Genomic DNA, 10,000 nt, shown 5'->3' on the forward strand with positions numbered 1-10,000 from the left:
TATTCCATTTGTTTCCTTGTTTCCTTTCCTCACTGGGCTATTTTCTATGCTGGATTCCTTGTCCTTATAGCATCCTGCTTTTTCAGCTAGAGTTATAGTTTAGCCAGTAATAATAATAATAATAATAATAATAATAATAATAATAATAATAATAATAATAATAATAATAATAATAATAATACTAATAAAAACTTGAGAGGCACTCAGTAGAGGGCAGACCTTTTGCTTAACCTTGACCTTGACCCTTTACCTTAACATGTATTAATTGGCGTGAATTTTCATACACTCAAATACGAACCAAGTTTGAAGTCACTGGGACAACGATGTCCAAACTTAGGGCTGTTTACGTGAATTGGACATTATGCGTAACAGCGACTTGGAACTTTGACCTTGACCTTCAAAATATTACTCATTTAAAGATTTTTACATAACAGTTAATCCCTGCAAGTTTCATTTCTCTACGATTACAATTGTGGCCAGGAAGCTGTTTACTAACCAACACATACACAAACACACAAAAAGGGTGTAGGGCGGAAGTAATAATGACAATAATAATGAAAAAAAAGTAATAATATGTTAGCCTAATGACGCAAAGAAGAGGCATGTAATCTAATTATATCTCGAGGGCCTGATCACAGCCATTGAAGTTAAGGAAGAAATATGTATTTATAGTCAGCTGTGCCAATACACTATGGTGTAATCTGATTTCTCCTGAATGGTATAAACTTTCTATAAAAGAGAAACATATATAAGTAATCCTTTTATTGCATTGATGATAAAACCAGGCAAAGAAAAAAGTGATAACTTATTCTTAAAAGTTGACTGTGAATATATTCTTATATTTGGTCTGACAGATATGTTAAATTTCAAAATGATTTTCCCAGTTAAGTTACAAAACTCCAAGTAAGGTTTCAACTGCTTACGAGGAGAGACCTGTTTGTTACTGTATAGATTCATCAGGAATCGTTATGAATATTTAGAATAATTATAGGATAATAAAATTTAAGAGTAAAAAAAAAAGGGAAAAGGAAAAGAAAAGTCAAATATTACTCCAAGACATAGAAAAAAAAAGTTCTACGCAGTCGTAATATCCTTAGAGAAATTCATTGTTCCGGGGTAAATTAAATACAAGTCTTCATTATTCTACCTCCTCCCCTGTAGGGTCCTGTGGAACGCCATATATAAAAATCGAGTCCTACAGAAGCTCTTTCTTTCAAACTCCTCCCCTTTGTGGGTCCTGGGGAACGGCAGATATAAAAATCGAGTTCTACAGAAGCTGTGAATAAACAGGACGCCTCTCGAGGAAATGAAAAACATCCAAGCATACTACCACTGTTGTCGTGGCCACTTCTGACAAAAGGCAGCCACTTAGGCATTCCGTTTACGTTAGTGGCACAGCTGACACTCACGCCAAGATGTTTTTCTTCTCCTCCCCGCTCTGCCAGGCCATCAAAAAGCATAATGGACTGTCACTCATAAAACACACCTTATATTCAAAACGAAAGGTCATCTTTCTTCCATTCCCCTTTTTACCGTTTTTTATATTAAAACGCTTCCTTCTTCTCTGCAAAGATGAGGAGACATGACTTTCTCCCAGAAATATTCATAGACATTTAACATTCTGCTTCATATATACTGAAGAAACTAACTGTTCTTGGATTTTCTCTTTTAAAAATAAATCATCATCAAAAGCCGTTGCTAGTCCCCTGCATAACAAAGACCTTAGATATGTCCTCCACACACGTCAGTTTATGATCTTCTATGCCAGTTTGTACCAGCACATTTCCTTAGTTCGTCAATCCATTGTCTTCTTTTCTTTCCCCTGCTTCTTTTGCAATCCCTAACGACCCATTCTGTTATTCTTAATGTTCATCTATTATCTGTCATACTCATTATTTTTCCTTCCCATGACACATTACTTTTTCCCATATGTTGTTAGAATATCCTATACTTTAGTCTTACGACATAGCCTAGTCAGAACTCATAGAGCTATGGAAAGAGTAATAATGGAAATGACACTGAGAGACAGGAAAAGAACATAGAAACAAGAGCAAACTAAAGTAGAGGATGTCCATTGGGAATACATCTGACATATGCATTTTTTTCTGTAGCAGTATTTCTAACTTACACATAATTTTTATCTCCTAAATCACGAATTGCCTCCCTGGTCCAGACAGATCCGTAACATAAAAAATGCTTCTTACCTCAACATACAGAACTCTTTTGCGGTACAGTCTGTTCAACAACTGCATCATATGTAACATTCTGTTGGGAACGAACATTGTTGTTTTCTGGATGTTTATCATATAACAGAGCTTTACCTGTGCATGCTATGATACATACAGTATATATATATATATATATATATATATATATATATATATATATATATATATATATATAAATATATATATATATATATATATATATATATATATATATATATATATATATATTTATATACATAATACAGACATATATATATATATATATATATATATATATATATATATATATATATATATATATATATATATATATATATATATATATATATATATATATACTTTGAGAGAGAGAGAGAGAGAGAGAGAGAGAGAGAGAGAGAGAGAGAGAGAGAGAGGTGTTGTCACAAAGCCTGGTTAATGTACGAGTAAATGCATCACGCCAACGGCCCCCAGACTACAAAATCCTCCCATAACAATAACAGTGTGTGAGCGAATATCCAGCCAAGTTGTAATCCAACAGAGACAAATCTATGGCAGCAACACCCTCATTTCAACCAGGCGAAGAGCTTTCCTCCATCTAGAATCCTAGATTTCTCGCTGAAGTAATAATGGATGTCAAGCAATTAGTTGCTTGTGTGTGTTTGTTTGTGTGACCACAGATAGCGTTGCCACAAGGCCTCTTATGACTTCTGCAGAAGCTATACAGCTGCTGGGAAAGAGATTCATAAATCCACATGTTGTCGACACAGTAATTCAATGACAATAGTTTGGGAGAGAAAAACCTGGGGGATTTATTTGGTGGAACACACGACTCTTTAGCTGTGGCAGATGGCCATCACATGACTCTGTGTTGGTTTTTCTTTTTTTAATGATTTATGGATCGTATCCCTCCCGAGGCGGCCTTTATGAGAGACCGCTGATGCAGTGTGGACCGGGCGGAGTCGTGAAACAAGAGGTTGAATCCTTAAACGAACTGTAACGAAATGAATAACTCTAAGGAGATTAAAATTCATATTTACGTGACTTCGTTCATCGTAGTGATGATTTTTCACAACTTTTTATTTTTCATATATTTTTTTTTTATAAGTTTTCACATCTTTTCGTTTCCTATTTGTTTTTTTCTACTTTATATTTTTGGTACCTTGATTAACAAGAAACTATATATGATGTTTTCTTTTGCTTTTTTATTGGACTTGGAAAATAAACATTTAGTAGTTTTGTTCATATAGGTATATAATTAACACGATTAGAATTTCAGTTTTTCTTAATGAAGATAATAAAAGGTTTGAAATTCTAATATTTTTTATAATTTCAATTTTACTCTCCATATATATATATATATATATATATATATATATATATATATATATATATATATATATATATATATATATATATATATATGTATATATATTTGTTGTGATGTACCTGACAAATAACACTTGATACAAATAAAACAAGATATTCTTAATTTTTTTTTTTTGGTGGGGGGGATGAGGAACATAAACATTTACTTAATAGTAGCCTACATATCGACATGTGATTAAAGCGAATGTAATTTCAGCCTTTTTTGGCGTAAACAGATTGTAAAGGTTTGTCCTCGAAGACTTGATCATTCTTTATATAAAAAAATCTCATGGTATAAGATTGTAAGATCTTTTTGATTGTATAAAATTTTTCATAATTCTGACCATCCTTTACATTCAGATCTTCCCAGACAATTCTATCCTGTTCGTAATAAAAGGCATGCAGTTAATTCTAATAGTCAGGCCTTCTCCATCTTGAGGCTCAATACTATGCAGTACGTACGCAGTACGATTAGGAAGATCATTCAACAACCAAGTTGTGGAATGATCTTCCTAATCGGGTGGTGGAATCGGTATTTTATATATGAAATATTGTTAATGTTCTGAAGATATTTGGTTTTCATATTGTTACTGGTCTTTAAATATTTACTTGTGATTTTTATTGCTTTTTATACAGTTTATTTATTTCCCTATTTCCTTTCCTCACTGGGCTATTCTTACCTGTTGGAGCCATAGGGCTTATAGCATCCTGCTTTTCCAATTAGGGTTGTAACTTACCTAATAATAATAATAATAATAATAATAATAATAATAAGAAAGCATCAACGACATTCTAAAACCTGAACAATAAAAGTACACACAACTCCTTTATAAGGGGCCGTGGTGGCCTATTGGAAAAGTCCCTGCCTGATGATCTGCCTGACTGGTGTTCGAGTCCCGCTCAAGCGCGATAATTACTTGTAGTCTCTGCAACCTTACCATCCTTGTGAGCTAATGTTTAGAATAGCCTATTGAACTACTTGCTGAGTCATCAGCAGACAATATCTGGCCCTCCCTGGTTCTAGCTTGGATGGGGAGGGGGCTTAAAAGCTGATCATGTGTTTTTATCAACAGTCTCTGGGGCATTGTCACTGTGAATGGAAGGCAGAGATTAACATTAACAGAAAATTATTCTTTTTATCACAAGCATATGTGGACATTTCGATACAGGCCTAATAGTGCTTTTGATAATGGGACGTATTTTCAAAAATATCAAACTTCTATTTCCATTATATCTCATTCCTCCTCTTAATACTTTTTCTTAGACTGAAATTCAGGTTAAAAAGAGAGAATAATTTTATTTAAATCCATTGTAATTTTGTATTTTCTTATTCATTACTTTATCTATTTTCTTAGTTCCTGTTATCATTGTGCTATTCTCTTTGTTGGATATATATATATATATATATGTGTGTGTATATATATATATATATATATGTATATATATATATATATATATGTATATATATATATATATATACGTATATATATATATATATATATGTATATATATATGTATATATATATATATATTATATGTATATATATATATATGTATATATATATGTATATATATATATGTATATATATATGTATATATATATATATATATATATGTATATATATATGTATATATATATATATATATATGTATATATATATGTATCTATATATATATATATGTATATATATATATATATATATATTTTATATATATATATATATATATATATTTTATATATATATATATATATATATTATATATATATATATATATATATTTTATATATATATATATATATATATATATTTTATATATATATATTTTATATATATATATATATATATATATTTATACATATATTTTATATGTACATATATATATACATATGTATATATATATATATATTTATATATATATATATATATATATCTATATATATAGATATATATATATATATATACGTTTGTGTACATATAGATATATATATATATATATATATATTTATATATATATATATATATATATATATAAATATATATATATATATATATATGGTTAGAACTATGGCTCTTGTGGAGTGAGGATGTGTTGAAGAAGTGCTCTGTTGAAATTTAACAACAATATTGGCAAGTTAAAAGTGAAAATCGTCAAGTTAATAATTTCCAACATCATTAAGTTAAATAAATTGGAATCAACGTCATTGGAATACTAAATAGTGCTAAATTACAAATTAATAGTTGATTACAACTGGGACACAGGTAAGAGTTACCAATTATGGTTTTCCCGACCCATTTGGACTTAAATATAGTGTAAACTACAAAAATGGTAGCAGCCATTAAGGAAATTAGAAGGAAACCTCATGAAAAGACTGAAAACAGGAAAATCAGTTGAAGATGAAACAAATGAATTTCTACAGATAATGAAGAATACATCAGTATATGATAGTGACAACATGGAGGAAGGTGCCTGTGGAAGAAATGATGAATCAGCGAATGGATCGTTGGTCACCGTGGAATCTGATGACACTTAATTATGTGAGCACTGCAAGACTGTCGTTGCCAATGATGGAATTTGTTGTGGTAGATGTCAAAAATGGTATCATTTTCAAAACGCATGTTCTGGATTAATAGAAAATTTATCACAATCCCCACAGAAGGCTATTGTGTAACGAACATATTCATTACATGTGTAGGAATTGCACTGATAAGTTCAATGAGGATGCAGCAAACATACAAAGAAAAGTATTGGATGAAGAAGTCGTAATGTCCCATCATTTGGTTCAGGTCTTGATGAATAAAATAGAAGAAATGAAGGATAGCATGACGTAAATGAGAAATAAAGGGCAAGAAACATGAGATGAGATGCATGAATTAAGAAATGAAATGAAAGAATTAAAAAATGAAAAGAAAAGGAATGAAGATGACATAGATAGGAAGCATCTAACTGGCACATATGCTGAAAAGCTGAAATCAAAGAAAACATTGATTGTAAAATCAACTGATGAGGTGTCAGCAGTTAATAATAAGAAAACAATTATGACCAAATTAAAAGCCCAAGTTGAAAGTACTGCTGAAACAAAAGATGGCCACCTGATCATAAAATTTGCAGATAACCAGAACCTGGAGCAGGCAAAATCAGAATTGGAACAAGGTAATGTAAACAAGATCACTGTTACTGAAAAAGGAAAACTTAAACCGAAGATAAAACTTACAAATGTACCAGAAGATGATGATGATATTATTCAAAGTCTGAAGCTTAAGAACCATTGGCAAAAAAGACACATTGTAGAAAATGATTATCTGACTATCATAATGCAAGAGAATTCAAGAATGGATAAACAAACACTATATTATCAAATGTACACCTAAGATACGTAAAGCAATCTATGAAAATGGAGATAAACTTAGTACCACATATAGAATATGTAATGTTTACGACCATTACATGCCCTACCGGTGTTACAAATGCCAGGAATTTGGGAATAGTGCAGCAAATTGCAAGAATAAACGGTCGTGCCCCAAGTGCGCGAGAGAAAACAAAGCGGGTCATTGCAATGTTGTTGAAGTTAAATGCATAAATTGTGTGAGAAAGAACGATGATGACAAAAAACATAAATCCTATGATAGAGTAAACTGTGAAGTTTATAAACAAGAAATAACAAGAGCCAGAAACAATACTGACCATGGCTTCGATTAAGAAAATATCAGTAATCTAATAAATATACAATCCATTGGCAATAAAACTCATATCATTAAGGAAGTCGTAAGTGATCAAGATGTGGATATTTGCTTATTAACTGAAACTTGGTTGAGAGGTAATGTGAGTAACAGATCGAAAATAAATGAAATGACTCCTAAATCTTATAACTTTTATCATGAACCAAGAGAAAACGAAAGAGGTGGTGGCATTGGAATCTTAATTAAGAAATCATACAAAGTTACAGTAAGAAATCATCTCATAGTTAATTCATTTGAATATATGAATATTAAAATCTTATCTCGAAATGTAAATTTACAAACAGTTATACTCTATAGACCACCGAGCAAAAGCAAAAGAAAGTTTCTAGATGAATTTGATAACTTACTAGATACATTGAATGACAATCGAAATATAGTTATGTGTGGTGATTTCAACCTACATCTTGATAACAGAGTAGACCCATATGTCAATGAATTTAGAGAATTGATTGACAACCACGACCTTGAAAACATAGTGTCTGAACCAACAGCTCAGTCTAATCATATATTAGATCTAGTTATAGTAAACAAAAACAACATCATACTAAATATGGAGATTGAACCTGACTGCTCTATATCTCCAATGCATAAGTTAATGTCTTTTGAAATATACGTTAAAAAAAATAATGCAATACAGAAGGAAATCACATACAGAATTAAGACTAGCTTTGATCCAAAAGAGTTCATTGAACAAAGCCTAGAGGATATTAAAGGATAACACCAGTCTGTAACTGTGAAGAGAATCACACCCTCGTAGAGAGACAATCCTGTATAAACTGCATTACTGATAGAAGTAAAACTACACTTGCAACTAATTACAATAATAGGTACCCGGAAATAACAAAAATAATCACAATTAAAGAGAAATCGAACTGGTTTGATAATGAATTACCTGAAGAGAAAAAAAGAAAAAGAAAAATGGAGGATAAATGGAAAAAAAATAAAAATAATGAAAACTGGCAACATTACAAAGCAGCTAGAAATCACTACAATTACCTTATCTTAGTTTAAAAAAGGCCTATTATAAAAAAGTGTGCAATGAAAATGACCCACGGAAAATACATAAGAACCTAAAGAAACTATTAGGTCTAAAGACAGAAATAGTGTTGCCTGACATAACTAATAATCCTAAATGCCTAGCAAATTATTTTATTGATTATTTTGAAGAAAAAATAAATCAAATCTGCTCCAGTTTTCACAACATTGGCACAACAGAACGAAGGAATACATCAGCAACAGGTGTAAATAAGCTAAGGGTATTCAAAGAGTTAAGTCAGAGTAATTATATGAGAAAAATAAAGTAAAAAAAAAAAAAAAAAACCTACTGCGGAAATGACCCATTTCCAATTAATGATGTAAAAGATGCAAAAAATTTCACCAGACTACAAGAGACCTACCGAAACATGGTAAATATGAGTCTAACACAGGCAGTTTTCCCTGATTGTGAAAAAGTTGCATGTATCAAGCCTGTGTATAAAGGAAAAAGTGATGCAGACAATTTAAGTTCATATAGGCCAATATCAAATCAGTCATATTTTTCGAAAATTATTGAGACTGCTGTACACGAACAAACCTGGTAACATCTTAAAAAATCTAATGCCATACCTGATGATCAATCTGCATACAGAGAAAATTACTCCACAGAAACAACAGTGTTAGCGATTAAAAATCACATAACAGAAATTATAAAAAATGGCAAGTATTGCATTCTTGTGATGCTTGATCTAAGTGCAGCATTTGATACTGTAGAACATACATATATGATGGAAGACCTTGAAGCTGTGGCCATCGTAGAACGAGCATATGACTGGTTTGTGAGTTATCTTGAAAACCGCAAAGTTAAAGTAGTAATATCAAATGTTGAATCTGAGACAAGAAACCTAACCAAAGGGGTGTCTCAAGGAAGTGTACTAGGTCCTCTCCTGTTTGAAATTTACACGATTGAACTGGCAAACATACTTGAAACTCACAGAGTTAAGTTTAAAATATACGCTGATGATACACAATTCTATTTCCCAATAGAATCAGATGATGAAGCTAAAAGAAAGATACATGAAATAATGAATGATATTAAGGCTTGGATGTTAACAAAAAAGCTCAAGCTCAATGAAGATATAAGTGAATGTATTATTTTTGGAAATGAAAAAGATATAAAAAGAATCGAATGCTTCCAAAGAATTGAAATAGGTCAATCGATCACTGACCTAAAGAAATCTGTCAGGAATCTTGGAGTAATCATGGATGATAGACTGACAATGAATGAACATATAAATGATATGGTAAGAAATTGTAACTATCATATTAGAAACATAGCATTTATTAGTAAATACTTAGATGAAAAATATATGGCCATACTCATTAATCACCACATATTTTAAATAATTGATTACTGCAACTCACAGTTCTATGGCTTACCAAATTATCAGCTGAAGAAAATTCAGAGAGTACAAAACAGAGCCGCTGGATTAATAAAAGGACTACAAAATAGGGAAAGATTTACCCCTGCACTAATTAAATTACACTGGCTACCAGTAAAAGCGAGAATTAAATACAAGCTACTCTTACTAACGTTTAAGATACTGAACCAAAATGAACCAAAATATCTAAAAGAATGCCTGAATAAACTAGAACTAGAAACAAATGTTAACATAAGACACATGAGTGACAAACATAGGCTATCTGAAC

The sequence above is a fragment of the Palaemon carinicauda genome, chromosome 23, assembly GCF_036898095.1.
Source record: "Palaemon carinicauda isolate YSFRI2023 chromosome 23, ASM3689809v2, whole genome shotgun sequence".
Taxonomy (NCBI): Eukaryota; Metazoa; Arthropoda; class Malacostraca; order Decapoda; family Palaemonidae; genus Palaemon; species Palaemon carinicauda.